Source organism: Phyllobates terribilis, unplaced genomic scaffold (genome assembly GCF_046119375.1).
Source record: "Phyllobates terribilis strain yellow unplaced genomic scaffold, ASM4611937v1 Scaffold_108__1_contigs__length_5656254, whole genome shotgun sequence".
In the NCBI taxonomy this organism is placed as follows: Eukaryota; Metazoa; Chordata; class Amphibia; order Anura; family Dendrobatidae; genus Phyllobates; species Phyllobates terribilis.
Genome location: NW_027362868.1, coordinates 269,895 through 285,274, shown reverse-complemented (window position 1 = coordinate 285,274; position 15,380 = coordinate 269,895). Strand labels below are relative to the sequence as shown.

Sequence of the window (15,380 nt, the reverse complement as noted above, 5' to 3'; positions counted from 1 at the left end):
AGCGCAGCAGAGTAACCAGCTCACATACCTGTTAGCTCAGGTGAGTTTAAAAGGCTGCTGTTGATAACAAGGGCATTTGCTAAATAGATGGTGTGTGTGCAACAATATACTGAAAGGTCAATTATATTGTGCAGCTTATCTCACCACCTGTAGTTATTTAGGTGAAAGCTCCAAAATGCTTGCCTAATATGTCTGTTTATCCAAAAGGAAGTATAGAGGGAGAGCTAGATAGATAGCATTGCATTACATTACATTACATGGCAATGCAATGCACAGTTGCTGAAGTTGAACCAAAATGAGCTTGTCATCTGGCTTCTGCAACTTTTAACATGAAAAATCCAATGAGGAGAAGAAAAGCAAAGCCAAAGAGTCCATCCCAAAATCCGACAAACAAGCAAAATGAACAAAAAGCATTGAATTCAATTCTTTCTGATTTTAGAAACTGCATTAAAGAAGGGGTGCACCGGTCCTGGAGATACTGCAATACCAGGTCAATGCGTGGAGTGGACAGAGCAAGCTCTTTTTCCATCTCCCTGTTCTAAAAATCCATTTAATATATGGTCCCCAGATAGGGGACGTATCAGATATTAAACTGATAAGAACAGATACTACACTTGATCTTAGCCAAAAGGCCGAGAAGCGATAACCAGAATTGGTTTCCGACTACGGTGCCACCCAAGGATTCTGAAAAGTCCATTTGTGGAGATGGCCACCTGGACTCCCGTTAAGAAGACATGCTGTCAACCTCTAGATCCCTCACATGCCTGCACTTTTCGGCTTGCTGCTGCTGCAATCCACGCGTTTTAGATCTGCATAACTCCACCTCTTTTAGCACAGTACCCTCAACCCCCGGCTGTTACCACCCGCCTCAACACCGTTGGAAGGGAGGAGAACCAATTAAGGCGGGGGGGGGGGTGGAACGAGCAGCTGTCTACCCTTAGCAGGAGGGTTGCTGATTAATTACCTCTCCTGCTGCTGCTGCTGCTGGCTGTCCAGCAGCAGACTGAAGGTGGCTGCTGCTGTGCGCAGGTATATAAAGGCTCAGAGCCTAATATGACACGCGCAGCCAGCGTTCCATTGCCACATTCCGTCTACTGCAGGCGGGATACCTGGATGGCTGAATGTCACTGAGAAGCTCACAGAGACCGCCATAAGCAACAGTTTAAAAGAATGCCACAGACTAATCAACCAAACTTTTTGGGTTGGTTTCTCTTTTATAGTCTGCAGGCATTAAATGAAAGAAGTCAGTGTTCCAGCAGAGGGAGACAACGTTTCAGAAAAGGCATTGTAGCAAACCAAAAAAGAAATTTTAAGCGCAGCAGAGTAACCAGCTCACATACCTGTTAGCTCAGGTGAGTTTAAAAGGCTGCTGTTGATAACAAGGGCATTTGCTAAATAGATGGTGTGTGTGCAACAATATACTGAAAGGTCAATTATATTGTGCAGCTTATCTCACCACCTGTAGTTATTTAGGTGAAAGCTCCAAAATGCTTGCCTAATATGTCTGTTTATCCAAAAGGAAGTATAGAGGGAGAGCTAGATAGATAGCATTGCATTACATTACATTACATGGCAATGCAATGCACAGTTGCTGAAGTTGAACCAAAATGAGCTTGTCATCTGGCTTCTGCAACTTTTAACATGAAAAATCCAATGAGGAGAAGAAAAGCAAAGCCAAAGAGTCCATCCCAAAATCCGACAAACAAGCAAAATGAACAAAAAGCATTGAATTCAATTCTTTCTGATTTTAGAAACTGCATTAAAGAAGGGGTGCACCGGTCCTGGAGATACTGCAATACCAGGTCAATGCGTGGAGTGGACAGAGCAAGCTCTTTTTCCATCTCCCTGTTCTAAAAATCCATTTAATATATGGTCCCCAGATAGGGGACGTATCAGATATTAAACTGATAAGAACAGATACTACACTTGATCTTAGCCAAAAGGCCGAGAAGCGATAACCAGAATTGGTTTCCGACTACGGTGCCACCCAAGGATTCTGAAAAGTCCATTTGTGGAGATGGCCACCTGGACTCCCGTTAAGAAGACATGCTGTCAACCTCTAGATCCCTCACATGCCTGCACTTTTCGGCTTGCTGCTGCTGCAATCCACGCGTTTTAGATCTGCATAACTCCACCTCTTTTAGCACAGTACCCTCAACCCCCGGCTGTTCCCACCCGCCTCAACACCGTTGGAAGGGAGGAGAACCAATTAAGGCGGGGGGGGGGGGTGGAACGAGCAGCTGTCTACCCTTAGCAGGAGGGTTGCTGATTAATTACCTCTCCTGCTGCTGCTGCTGCTGGCTGTCCAGCAGCAGACTGAAGGTGGCTGCTGCTGTGCGCAGGTATATAAAGGCTCAGAGCCTATTATGACACGCGCAGCCAGCGTTCCATTGCCACATTCCGTCTACTGCAGGCGGGATACCTGGATGGCTGAATGTCACTGAGAAGCTCACAGAGACCGCCATAAGCAACAGTTTAAAAGAATGCCACAGACTAATCAACCAAACTTTTTGGGTTGGTTTCTCTTTTATAGTCTGCAGGCATTAAATGAAAGAAGTCAGTGTTCCAGCAGAGGGAGACAACGTTTCAGAAAAGGCATTGTAGCAAACCAAAAAAGAAATTTTAAGCGCAGCAGAGTAACCAGCTCACATACCTGTTAGCTCAGGTGAGTTTAAAAGGCTGCTGTTGATAACAAGGGCATTTGCTAAATAGATGGTGTGTGTGCAACAATATACTGAAAGGTCAATTATATTGTGCAGCTTATCTCACCACCTGTAGTTATTTAGGTGAAAGCTCCAAAATGCTTGCCTAATATGTCTGTTTATCCAAAAGGAAGTATAGAGGGAGAGCTAGATAGATAGCATTGCATTACATTACATTACATGGCAATGCAATGCACAGTTGCTGAAGTTGAACCAAAATGAGCTTGTCATCTGGCTTCTGCAACTTTTAACATGAAAAATCCAATGAGGAGAAGAAAAGCAAAGCCAAAGAGTCCATCCCAAAATCCGACAAACAAGCAAAATGAACAAAAACCATTGAATTCAATTCTTTCTGATTTTAGAAACTGCATTAAAGAAGGGGTGCACCGGTCCTGGAGATACTGCAATACCAGGTCAATGCGTGGAGTGGACAGAGCAAGCTCTTTTTCCATCTCCCTGTTCTAAAAATCCATTTAATATATGGTCCCCAGATAGGGGACGTATCAGATATTAAACTGATAAGAACAGATACTACACTTGATCTTAGCCAAAAGGCCGAGAAGCGATAACCAGAATTGGTTTCCGACTACGGTGCCACCCAAGGATTCTGAAAAGTCCATTTGTGGAGATGGCCACCTGGACTCCCGTTAAGAAGACATGCTGTCAACCTCTAGATCCCTCACATGCCTGCACTTTTCGGCTTGCTGCTGCTGCAATCCACGCGTTTTAGATCTGCATAACTCCACCTCTTTTAGCACAGTACCCTCAACCCCCGGCTGTTCCCACCCGCCTCAACACCGTTGGAAGGGAGGAGAACCAATTAAGGCGGGGGGGGGGGGGGGTGGAACGAGCAGCTGTCTACCCTTAGCAGGAGGGTTGCTGATTAATTACCTCTCCTGCTGCTGCTGCTGCTGGCTGTCCAGCAGCAGACTGAAGGTGGCTGCTGCTGTGCGCAGGTATATAAAGGCTCAGAGCCTATTATGACACACGCAGCCAGCGTTCCATTGCCACATTCCGTCTACTGCAGGCGGGATACCTGGATGGCTGAATGTCACTGAGAAGCTCACAGAGACCGCCATAAGCAACAGTTTAAAAGAATGCCACAGACTAATCAACCAAACTTTTTGGGTTGGTTTCTCTTTTATAGTCTGCAGGCATTAAATGAAAGAAGTCAGTGTTCCAGCAGAGGGAGACAACGTTTCAGAAAAGGCATTGTAGCAAACCAAAAAAGAAATTTTAAGCGCAGCAGAGTAACTAGCTCACATACCTGTTAGCTCAGGTGAGTTTAAAAGGCTGCTGTTGATAACAAGGGCATTTGCTAAATAGATGGTGTGTGTGCAACAATATACTGAAAGGTCAATTATATTGTGCAGCTTATCTCACCACCTGTAGTTATTTAGGTGAAAGCTCCAAAATGCTTGCCTAATATGTCTGTTTATCCAAAAGGAAGTATAGAGGGAGAGCTAGATAGATAGCATTGCATTACATTACATTACATGGCAATGCAATGCACAGTTGCTGAAGTTGAACCAAAATGAGCTTGTCATCTGGCTTCTGCAACTTTTAACATGAAAAATCCAATGAGGAGAAGAAAAGCAAAGCCAAAGAGTCCATCCCAAAATCCGACAAACAAGCAAAATGAACAAAAAGCATTGAATTCAATTCTTTCTGATTTTAGAAACTGCATTAAAGAAGGGGTGCACCGGTCCTGGAGATACTGCAATACCAGGTCAATGCGTGGAGTGGACAGAGCAAGCTCTTTTTCCATCTCCCTGTTCTAAAAATCCATTTAATATATGGTCCCCAGATAGGGGACGTATCAGATATTAAACTGATAAGAACAGATACTACACTTGATCTTAGCCAAAAGGCCGAGAAGCGATAACCAGAATTGGTTTCCGACTACGGTGCCACCCAAGGATTCTGAAAAGTCCATTTGTGGAGATGGCCACCTGGACTCCCGTTAAGAAGACATGCTGTCAACCTCTAGATCCCTCACATGCCTGCACTTTTCGGCTTGCTGCTGCTGCAATCCACGCGTTTTAGATCTGCATAACTCCACCTCTTTTAGCACAGTACCCTCAACCCCCGGCTGTTCCCACCCGCCTCAACACCGTTGGAAGGGAGGAGAACCAATTAAGGCGAGGGGGGGGGTGGAACGAGCAGCTGTCTACCCTTAGCAGGAGGGTTGCTGATTAATTACCTCTCCTGCTGCTGCTGCTGCTGGCTGTCCAGCAGCAGACTGAAGGTGGCTGCTGCTGTGCGCAGGTATATAAAGGCTCAGAGCCTATTATGACACGCGCAGCCAGCGTTCCATTGCCACATTCCGTCTACTGCAGGCGGGATACCTGGATGGCTGAATGTCACTGAGAAGCTCACAGAGACCGCCATAAGCAACAGTTTAAAAGAATGCCACAGACTAATCAACCAAACTTTTTGGGTTGGTTTCTCTTTTATAGTCTGCAGGCATTAAATGAAAGAAGTCAGTGTTCCAGCAGAGGGAGACAACGTTTCAGAAAAGGCATTGTAGCAAACCAAAAAAGAAATTTTAAGCGCAGCAGAGTAACCAGCTCACATACCTGTTAGCTCAGGTGAGTTTAAAAGGCTGCTGTTGATAACAAGGGCATTTGCTAAATAGATGGTGTGTGTGCAACAATATACTGAAAGGTCAATTATATTGTGCAGCTTATCTCACCACCTGTAGTTATTTAGGTGAAAGCTCCAAAATGCTTGCCTAATATGTCTGTTTATCCAAAAGGAAGTATAGAGGGAGAGCTAGATAGATAGCATTGCATTACATTACATTACATGGCAATGCAATGCACAGTTGCTGAAGTTGAACCAAAATGAGCTTGTCATCTGGCTTCTGCAACTTTTAACATGAAAAATCCAATGAGGAGAAGAAAAGCAAAGCCAAAGAGTCCATCCCAAAATCCGACAAACAAGCAAAATGAACAAAAAGCATTGAATTCAATTCTTTCTGATTTTAGAAACTGCATTAAAGAAGGGGTGCACCGGTCCTGGAGATACTGCAATACCAGGTCAATGCGTGGAGTGGACAGAGCAAGCTCTTTTTCCATCTCCCTGTTCTAAAAATCCATTTAATATATGGTCCCCAGATAGGGGACGTATCAGATATTAAACTGATAAGAACAGATACTACACTTGATCTTAGCCAAAAGGCCGAGAAGCGATAACCAGAATTGGTTTCCGACTACGGTGCCACCCAAGGATTCTGAAAAGTCCATTTGTGGAGATGGCCACCTGGACTCCCGTTAAGAAGACATGCTGTCAACCTCTAGATCCCTCACATGCCTGCACTTTTCGGCTTGCTGCTGCTGCAATCCACGCGTTTTAGATCTGCATAACTCCACCTCTTTTAGCACAGTACCCTCAACCCCCGGCTGTTCCCACCCGCCTCAACACCGTTGGAAGGGAGGAGAACCAATTAAGGCGGGGGGGGGGGGTGGAACGAGCAGCTGTCTACCCTTAGCAGGAGGGTTGCTGATTAATTACCTCTCCTGCTGCTGCTGCTGGCTGTCCAGCAGCAGACTGAAGGTGGCTGCTGCTGTGCGCAGGTATATAAAGGCTCAGAGCCTATTATGACACGCGCAGCCAGCGTTCCATTGCCACATTCCGTCTACTGCAGGCGGGATACCTGGATGGCTGAATGTCACTGAGAAGCTCACAGAGACCGCCATAAGCAACAGTTTAAAAGAATGCCACAGACTAATCAACCAAACTTTTTGGGTTGGTTTCTCTTTTATAGTCTGCAGGCATTAAATGAAAGAAGTCAGTGTTCCAGCAGAGGGAGACAACGTTTCAGAAAAGGCATTGTAGCAAACCAAAAAAGAAATTTTAAGCGCAGCAGAGTAACCAGCTCACATACCTGTTAGCTCAGGTGAGTTTAAAAGGCTGCTGTTGATAACAAGGGCATTTGCTAAATAGATGGTGTGTGTGCAACAATATACTGAAAGGTCAATTATATTGTGCAGCTTATCTCACCACCTGTAGTTATTTAGGTGAAAGCTCCAAAATGCTTGCCTAATATGTCTGTTTATCCAAAAGGAAGTATAGAGGGAGAGCTAGATAGATAGCATTGCATTACATTACATTACATGGCAATGCAATGCACAGTTGCTGAAGTTGAACCAAAATGAGCTTGTCATCTGGCTTCTGCAACTTTTAACATGAAAAATCCAATGAGGAGAAGAAAAGCAAAGCCAAAGAGTCCATCCCAAAATCCGACAAACAAGCAAAATGAACAAAAAGCATTGAATTCAATTCTTTCTGATTTTAGAAACTGCATTAAAGAAGGGGTGCACCGGTCCTGGAGATACTGCAATACCAGGTCAATGCGTGGAGTGGACAGAGCAAGCTCTTTTTCCATCTCCCTGTTCTAAAAATCCATTTAATATATGGTCCCCAGATAGGGGACGTATCAGATATTAAACTGATAAGAACAGATACTACACTTGATCTTAGCCAAAAGGCCGAGAAGCGATAACCAGAATTGGTTTCCGACTACGGTGCCACCCAAGGATTCTGAAAAGTCCATTTGTGGAGATGGCCACCTGGACTCCCGTTAAGAAGACATGCTGTCAACCTCTAGATCCCTCACATGCCTGCACTTTTCGGCTTGCTGCTGCTGCAATCCACGCGTTTTAGATCTGCATAACTCCACCTCTTTTAGCACAGTACCCTCAACCCCCGGCTGTTCCCACCCGCCTCAACACCGTTGGAAGGGAGGAGAACCAATTAAGGCGGGGGGGGGGTGGAACGAGCAGCTGTCTACCCTTAGCAGGAGGGTTGCTGATTAATTACCTCTCCTGCTGCTGCTGCTGGCTGTCCAGCAGCAGACTGAAGGTGGCTGCTGCTGTGCGCAGGTATATAAAGGCTCAGAGCCTATTATGACACGCGCAGCCAGCGTTCCATTGCCACATTCCGTCTACTGCAGGCGGGATACCTGGATGGCTGAATGTCACTGAGAAGCTCACAGAGACCGCCATAAGCAACAGTTTAAAAGAATGCCACAGACTAATCAACCAAACTTTTTGGGTTGGTTTCTCTTTTATAGTCTGCAGGCATTAAATGAAAGAAGTCAGTGTTCCAGCAGAGGGAGACAACGTTTCAGAAAAGGCATTGTAGCAAACCAAAAAAGAAATTTTAAGCGCAGCAGAGTAACCAGCTCACATACCTGTTAGCTCAGGTGAGTTTAAAAGGCTGCTGTTGATAACAAGGGCATTTGCTAAATAGATGGTGTGTGTGCAACAATATACTGAAAGGTCAATTATATTGTGCAGCTTATCTCACCACCTGTAGTTATTTAGGTGAAAGCTCCAAAATGCTTGCCTAATATGTCTGTTTATCCAAAAGGAAGTATAGAGGGAGAGCTAGATAGATAGCATTGCATTACATTACATTACATGGCAATGCAATGCACAGTTGCTGAAGTTGAACCAAAATGAGCTTGTCATCTGGCTTCTGCAACTTTTAACATGAAAAATCCAATGAGGAGAAGAAAAGCAAAGCCAAAGAGTCCATCCCAAAATCCGACAAACAAGCAAAATGAACAAAAAGCATTGAATTCAATTCTTTCTGATTTTAGAAACTGCATTAAAGAAGGGGTGCACCGGTCCTGGAGATACTGCAATACCAGGTCAATGCGTGGAGTGGACAGAGCAAGCTCTTTTTCCATCTCCCTGTTCTAAAAATCCATTTAATATATGGTCCCCAGATAGGGGACATATCAGATATTAAACTGATAAGAACAGATACTACACTTGATCTTAGCCAAAAGGCCGAGAAGCGATAACCAGAATTGGTTTCCGACTACGGTGCCACCCAAGGATTCTGAAAAGTCCATTTGTGGAGATGGCCACCTGGACTCCCGTTAAGAAGACATGCTGTCAACCTCTAGATCCCTCACATGCCTGCACTTTTCGGCTTGCTGCTGCTGCAATCCACGCGTTTTAGATCTGCATAACTCCACCTCTTTTAGCACAGTACCCTCAACCCCCGGCTGTTCCCACCCGCCTCAACACTGTTGGAAGGGAGGAGAACCAATTAAGGCGGGGGGGGGGGTGGAACGAGCAGCTGTCTACCCTTAGCAGGAGGGTTGCTGATTAATTACCTCTCCTGCTGCTGCTGCTGCTGGCTGTCCAGCAGCAGACTGAAGGTGGCTGCTGCTGTGCGCAGGTATATAAAGGCTCAGAGCCTATTATGACACGCGCAGCCAGCGTTCCATTGCCACATTCCGTCTACTGCAGGCGGGATACCTGGATGGCTGAATGTCACTGAGAAGCTCACAGAGACCGCCATAAGCAACAGTTTAAAAGAATGCCACAGACTAATCAACCAAACTTTTTGGGTTGGTTTCTCTTTTATAGTCTGCAGGCATTAAATGAAAGAAGTCAGTGTTCCAGCAGAGGGAGACAACGTTTCAGAAAAGGCATTGTAGCAAACCAAAAAAGAAATTTTAAGCGCAGCAGAGTAACCAGCTCACATACCTGTTAGCTCAGGTGAGTTTAAAAGGCTGCTGTTGATAACAAGGGCATTTGCTAAATAGATGGTGTGTGTGCAACAATATACTGAAAGGTCAATTATATTGTGCAGCTTATCTCACCACCTGTAGTTATTTAGGTGAAAGCTCCAAAATGCTTGCCTAATATGTCTGTTTATCCAAAAGGAAGTATAGAGTGAGAGCTAGATAGATAGCATTGCATTACATTACATTACATGGCAATGCAATGCACAGTTGCTGAAGTTGAACCAAAATGAGCTTGTCATCTGGCTTCTGCAACTTTTAACATGAAAAATCCAATGAGGAGAAGAAAAGCAAAGCCAAAGAGTCCATCCCAAAATCCGACAAACAAGCAAAATGAACAAAAAGCATTGAATTCAATTCTTTCTGATTTTAGAAACTGCATTAAAGAAGGGGTGCACCGGTCCTGGAGATACTGCAATACCAGGTCAATGCGTGGAGTGGACAGAGCAAGCTCTTTTTCCATCTCCCTGTTCTAAAAATCCATTTAATATATGGTCCCCAGATAGGGGACGTATCAGATATTAAACTGATAAGAACAGATACTACACTTGATCTTAGCCAAAAGGCCGAGAAGCGATAACCAGAATTGGTTTCCGACTACGGTGCCACCCAAGGATTCTGAAAAGTCCATTTGTGGAGATGGCCACCTGGACTCCCGTTAAGAAGACATGCTGTCAACCTCTAGATCCCTCACATGCCTGCACTTTTCGGCTTGCTGCTGCTGCAATCCACGCGTTTTAGATCTGCATAACTCCACCTCTTTTAGCACAGTACCCTCAACCCCCGGCTGTTCCCACCCGCCTCAACACCGTTGGAAGGGAGGAGAACCAATTAAGGCGGGGGGGGGGTGGAACGAGCAGCTGTCTACCCTTAGCAGGAGGGTTGCTGATTAATTACCTCTCCTGCTGCTGCTGCTGCTGGCTGTCCAGCAGCAGACTGAAGGTGGCTGCTGCTGTGCGCAGGTATATAAAGGCTCAGAGCCTATTATGACACGCGCAGCCAGCGTTCCATTGCCACATTCCGTCTACTGCAGGCGGGATACCTGGATGGCTGAATGTCACTGAGAAGCTCACAGAGACCGCCATAAGCAACAGTTTAAAAGAATGCCACAGACTAATCAACCAAACTTTTTGGGTTGGTTTCTCTTTTATAGTCTGCAGGCATTAAATGAAAGAAGTCAGTGTTCCAGCAGAGGGAGACAACGTTTCAGAAAAGGCATTGTAGCAAACCAAAAAAGAAATTTTAAGCGCAGCAGAGTAACCAGCTCACATACCTGTTAGCTCAGGTGAGTTTAAAAGGCTGCTGTTGATAACAAGGGCATTTGCTAAATAGATGGTGTGTGTGCAACAATATACTGAAAGGTCAATTATATTGTGCAGCTTATCTCACCACCTGTAGTTATTTAGGTGAAAGCTCCAAAATGCTTGCCTAATATGTCTGTTTATCCAAAAGGAAGTATAGAGGGAGAGCTAGATAGATAGCATTGCATTACATTACATTACATGGCAATGCAATGCACAGTTGCTGAAGTTGAACCAAAATGAGCTTGTCATCTGGCTTCTGCAACTTTTAACATGAAAAATCCAATGAGGAGAAGAAAAGCAAAGCCAAAGAGTCCATCCCAAAATCCGACAAACAAGCAAAATGAACAAAAAGCATTGAATTCAATTCTTTCTGATTTTAGAAACTGCATTAAAGAAGGGGTGCACCGGTCCTGGAGATACTGCAATACCAGGTCAATGCGTGGAGTGGACAGAGCAAGCTCTTTTTCCATCTCCCTGTTCTAAAAATCCATTTAATATATGGTCCCCAGATAGGGGACGTATCAGATATTAAACTGATAAGAACAGATACTACACTTGATCTTAGCCAAAAGGCCGAGAAGCGATAACCAGAATTGGTTTCCGACTACGGTGCCACCCAAGGATTCTGAAAAGTCCATTTGTGGAGATGGCCACCTGGACTCCCGTTAAGAAGACATGCTGTCAACCTCTAGATCCCTCACATGCCTGCACTTTTCGGCTTGCTGCTGCTGCAATCCACGCGTTTTAGATCTGCATAACTCCACCTCTTTTAGCACAGTACCCTCAACCCCCGGCTGTTCCCACCCGCCTCAACACCGTTGGAAGGGAGGAGAACCAATTAAGGCGGGGGGGGGGGTGGAACGAGCAGCTGTCTACCCTTAGCAGGAGGGTTGCTGATTAATTACCTCTCCTGCTGCTGCTGCTGCTGGCTGTCCAGCAGCAGACTGAAGGTGGCTGCTGCTGTGCGCAGGTATATAAAGGCTCAGAGCCTATTATGACACGCGCAGCCAGCGTTCCATTGCCACATTCCGTCTACTGCAGGCAGGATACCTGGATGGCTGAATGTCACTGAGAAGCTCACAGAGACCGCCATAAGCAACAGTTTAAAAGAATGCCACAGACTAATCAACCAAACTTTTTGGGTTGGTTTCTCTTTTATAGTCTGCAGGCATTAAATGAAAGAAGTCAGTGTTCCAGCAGAGGGAGACAACGTTTCAGAAAAGGCATTGTAGCAAACCAAAAAAGAAATTTTAAGCGCAGCAGAGTAACCAGCTCACATACCTGTTAGCTCAGGTGAGTTTAAAAGGCTGCTGTTGATAACAAGGGCATTTGCTAAATAGATGGTGTGTGTGCAACAATATACTGAAAGGTCAATTATATTGTGCAGCTTATCTCACCACCTGTAGTTATTTAGGTGAAAGCTCCAAAATGCTTGCCTAATATGTCTGTTTATCCAAAAGGAAGTATAGAGTGAGAGCTAGATAGATAGCATTGCATTACATTACATTACATGGCAATGCAATGCACAGTTGCTGAAGTTGAACCAAAATGAGCTTGTCATCTGGCTTCTGCAACTTTTAACATGAAAAATCCAATGAGGAGAAGAAAAGCAAAGCCAAAGAGTCCATCCCAAAATCCGACAAACAAGCAAAATGAACAAAAAGCATTGAATTCAATTCTTTCTGATTTTAGAAACTGCATTAAAGAAGGGGTGCACCGGTCCTGGAGATACTGCAATACCAGGTCAATGCGTGGAGTGGACAGAGCAAGCTCTTTTTCCATCTCCCTGTTCTAAAAATCCATTTAATATATGGTCCCCAGATAGGGGACGTGTCAGATATTAAACTGATAAGAACAGATACTACACTTGATCTTAGCCAAAAGGCCGAGAAGCGATAACCAGAATTGGTTTCCGACTACGGTGCCACCCAAGGATTCTGAAAAGTCCATTTGTGGAGATGGCCACCTGGACTCCCGTTAAGAAGACATGCTGTCAACCTCTAGATCCCTCACATGCCTGCACTTTTCGGCTTGCTGCTGCTGCAATCCACGCGTTTTAGATCTGCATAACTCCACCTCTTTTAGCACAGTACCCTCAACCCCCGGCTGTTCCCACCCGCCTCAACACCGTTGGAAGGGAGGAGAACCAATTAAGGCGGGGGGGGGGTGGAACGAGCAGCTGTCTACCCTTAGCAGGAGGGTTGCTGATTAATTACCTCTCCTGCTGCTGCTGCTGCTGGCTGTCCAGCAGCAGACTGAAGGTGGCTGCTGCTGTGCGCAGGTATATAAAGGCTCAGAGCCTATTATGACACGCGCAGCCAGCGTTCCATTGCCACATTCCGTCTACTGCAGGCGGGATACCTGGATGGCTGAATGTCACTGAGAAGCTCACAGAGACCGCCATAAGCAACAGTTTAAAAGAATGCCACAGACTAATCAACCAAACTTTTTGGGTTGGTTTCTCTTTTATAGTCTGCAGGCATTAAATGAAAGAAGTCAGTGTTCCAGCAGAGGGAGACAACGTTTCAGAAAAGGCATTGTAGCAAACCAAAAAAGAAATTTTAAGCGCAGCAGAGTAACCAGCTCACATACCTGTTAGCTCAGGTGAGTTTAAAAGGCTGCTGTTGATAACAAGGGCATTTGCTAAATAGATGGTGTGTGTGCAACAATATACTGAAAGGTCAATTATATTGTGCAGCTTATCTCACCACCTGTAGTTATTTAGGTGAAAGCTCCAAAATGCTTGCCTAATATGTCTGTTTATCCAAAAGGAAGTATAGAGTGAGAGCTAGATAGATAGCATTGCATTACATTACATTACATGGCAATGCAATGCACAGTTGCTGAAGTTGAACCAAAATGAGCTTGTCATCTGGCTTCTGCAACTTTTAACATGAAAAATCCAATGAGGAGAAGAAAAGCAAAGCCAAAGAGTCCATCCCAAAATCCGACAAACAAGCAAAATGAACAAAAAGCATTGAATTCAATTCTTTCTGATTTTAGAAACTGCATTAAAGAAGGGGTGCACCGGTCCTGGAGATACTGCAATACCAGGTCAATGCGTGGAGTGGACAGAGCAAGCTCTTTTTCCATCTCCCTGTTCTAAAAATCCATTTAATATATGGTCCCCAGATAGGGGACGTATCAGATATTAAACTGATAAGAACAGATACTACACTTGATCTTAGCCAAAAGGCCGAGAAGCGATAACCAGAATTGGTTTCCGACTACGGTGCCACCCAAGGATTCTGAAAAGTCCATTTGTGGAGATGGCCACCTGGACTCCCGTTAAGAAGACATGCTGTCAACCTCTAGATCCCTCACATGCCTGCACTTTTCGGCTTGCTGCTGCTGCAATCCACGCGTTTTAGATCTGCATAACTCCACCTCTTTTAGCACAGTACCCTCAACCCCCGGCTGTTCCCACCCGCCTCAACACCGTTGGAAGGGAGGAGAACCAATTAAGGCGGGGGGGGGGGGTGGAACGAGCAGCTGTCTACCCTTAGCAGGAGGGTTGCTGATTAATTACCTCTCCTGCTGCTGCTGCTGCTGGCTGTCCAGCAGCAGACTGAAGGTGGCTGCTGCTGTGCGCAGGTATATAAAGGCTCAGAGCCTATTATGACACGCGCAGCCAGCGTTCCATTGCCACATTCCGTCTACTGCAGGCGGGATACCTGGATGGCTGAATGTCACTGAGAAGCTCACAGAGACCGCCATAAGCAACAGTTTAAAAGAATGCCACAGACTAATCAACCAAACTTTTTGGGTTGGTTTCTCTTTTATAGTCTGCAGGCATTAAATGAAAGAAGTCAGTGTTCCAGCAGAGGGAGACAACGTTTCAGAAAAGGCATTGTAGCAAACCAAAAAAGAAATTTTAAGCGCAGCAGAGTAACCAGCTCACATACCTGTTAGCTCAGGTGAGTTTAAAAGGCTGCTGTTGATAACAAGGGCATTTGCTAAATAGATGGTGTGTGTGCAACAATATACTGAAAGGTCAATTATATTGTGCAGCTTATCTCACCACCTGTAGTTATTTAGGTGAAAGCTCCAAAATGCTTGCCAAATATGTCTGTTTATCCAAAAGGAAGTATAGAGGGAGAGCTAGATAGATAGCATTGCATTACATTACATTACATGGCAATGCAATGCACAGTTGCTGAAGTTGAACCAAAATGAGCTTGTCATCTGGCTTCTGCAACTTTTAACATGAAAAATCCAATGAGGAGAAGAAAAGCAAAGCCAAAGAGTCCATCCCAAAATCCGACAAACAAGCAAAATGAACAAAAAGCATTGAATTCAATTCTTTCTGATTTTAGAAACTGCATTAAAGAAGGGGTGCACCGGTCCTGGAGATACTGCAATACCAGGTCAATGCGTGGAGTGGACAGAGCAAGCTCTTTTTCCATCTCCCTGTTCTAAAAATCCATTTAATATATGGTCCCCAGATAGGGGACGTATCAGATATTAAACTGATAAGAACAGATACTACACTTGATCTTAGCCAAAAGGCCGAGAAGCGATAACCAGAATTGGTTTCCGACTACGGTGCCACCCAAGGATTCTGAAAAGTCCATTTGTGGAGATGGCCACCTGGACTCCCGTTAAGAAGACATGCTGTCAACCTCTAGATCCCTCACATGCCTGTACTTTTCGGCTTGCTGCTGCTGCAATCCACGCGTTTTAGATCTGCATAACTCCACCTCTTTTAGCACAGTACCCTCAACCCCCGGCTGTTCCCACCCGCCTCAACACCGTTGGAAGGGAGGAGAACCAATTAAGGCGGGGGGGGGGTGGAACGAGCAGCTGTCTACCCTTAGCAGGAGGGTT

General features: G+C 45.1%; 12 non-coding genes across 12 annotated transcripts; all 12 read right to left on the bottom strand.

Annotated features, from left to right (window-relative positions):
* Window positions 1-453: 453 nt before the first annotated feature.
* Window positions 454-644, bottom strand: LOC141200476 (U2 spliceosomal RNA). The gene has a single exon (XR_012272196.1). It is a non-coding gene; the product is annotated as a U2 spliceosomal RNA (small nuclear RNA).
* A 1,121-nt stretch (window positions 645-1,765) lies between these two features.
* Window positions 1,766-1,956, bottom strand: LOC141200465 (U2 spliceosomal RNA). The gene has a single exon (XR_012272185.1). It is a non-coding gene; the product is annotated as a U2 spliceosomal RNA (small nuclear RNA).
* Window positions 1,957-3,078: 1,122 nt separating this feature from the next.
* LOC141200454 (U2 spliceosomal RNA) lies at window positions 3,079-3,269 on the bottom strand. Its single transcript, XR_012272174.1, has one exon. It is a non-coding gene; the product is annotated as a U2 spliceosomal RNA (small nuclear RNA).
* Window positions 3,270-4,394: 1,125 nt separating this feature from the next.
* Window positions 4,395-4,585, bottom strand: LOC141200442 (U2 spliceosomal RNA). The gene has a single exon (XR_012272163.1). It is a non-coding gene; the product is annotated as a U2 spliceosomal RNA (small nuclear RNA).
* A 1,121-nt stretch (window positions 4,586-5,706) lies between these two features.
* LOC141200431 (U2 spliceosomal RNA) lies at window positions 5,707-5,897 on the bottom strand. The gene has a single exon (XR_012272152.1). It is a non-coding gene; the product is annotated as a U2 spliceosomal RNA (small nuclear RNA).
* Window positions 5,898-7,016: 1,119 nt separating this feature from the next.
* On the bottom strand, window positions 7,017-7,207 carry LOC141200419 (U2 spliceosomal RNA). Its single transcript, XR_012272140.1, has one exon. It is a non-coding gene; the product is annotated as a U2 spliceosomal RNA (small nuclear RNA).
* Window positions 7,208-8,324: 1,117 nt separating this feature from the next.
* On the bottom strand, window positions 8,325-8,515 carry LOC141201178 (U2 spliceosomal RNA). The gene has a single exon (XR_012272747.1). It is a non-coding gene; the product is annotated as a U2 spliceosomal RNA (small nuclear RNA).
* A 1,121-nt stretch (window positions 8,516-9,636) lies between these two features.
* LOC141200407 (U2 spliceosomal RNA) lies at window positions 9,637-9,827 on the bottom strand. Its single transcript, XR_012272129.1, has one exon. It is a non-coding gene; the product is annotated as a U2 spliceosomal RNA (small nuclear RNA).
* Window positions 9,828-10,947: 1,120 nt separating this feature from the next.
* LOC141200396 (U2 spliceosomal RNA) lies at window positions 10,948-11,138 on the bottom strand. Its single transcript, XR_012272118.1, has one exon. It is a non-coding gene; the product is annotated as a U2 spliceosomal RNA (small nuclear RNA).
* A 1,121-nt stretch (window positions 11,139-12,259) lies between these two features.
* Window positions 12,260-12,450, bottom strand: LOC141200628 (U2 spliceosomal RNA). The gene has a single exon (XR_012272343.1). It is a non-coding gene; the product is annotated as a U2 spliceosomal RNA (small nuclear RNA).
* A 1,120-nt stretch (window positions 12,451-13,570) lies between these two features.
* On the bottom strand, window positions 13,571-13,761 carry LOC141200385 (U2 spliceosomal RNA). Its single transcript, XR_012272107.1, has one exon. It is a non-coding gene; the product is annotated as a U2 spliceosomal RNA (small nuclear RNA).
* A 1,122-nt stretch (window positions 13,762-14,883) lies between these two features.
* Window positions 14,884-15,074, bottom strand: LOC141200374 (U2 spliceosomal RNA). Its single transcript, XR_012272096.1, has one exon. It is a non-coding gene; the product is annotated as a U2 spliceosomal RNA (small nuclear RNA).
* Between the last annotated feature and the right edge of the window lie 306 nt (window positions 15,075-15,380).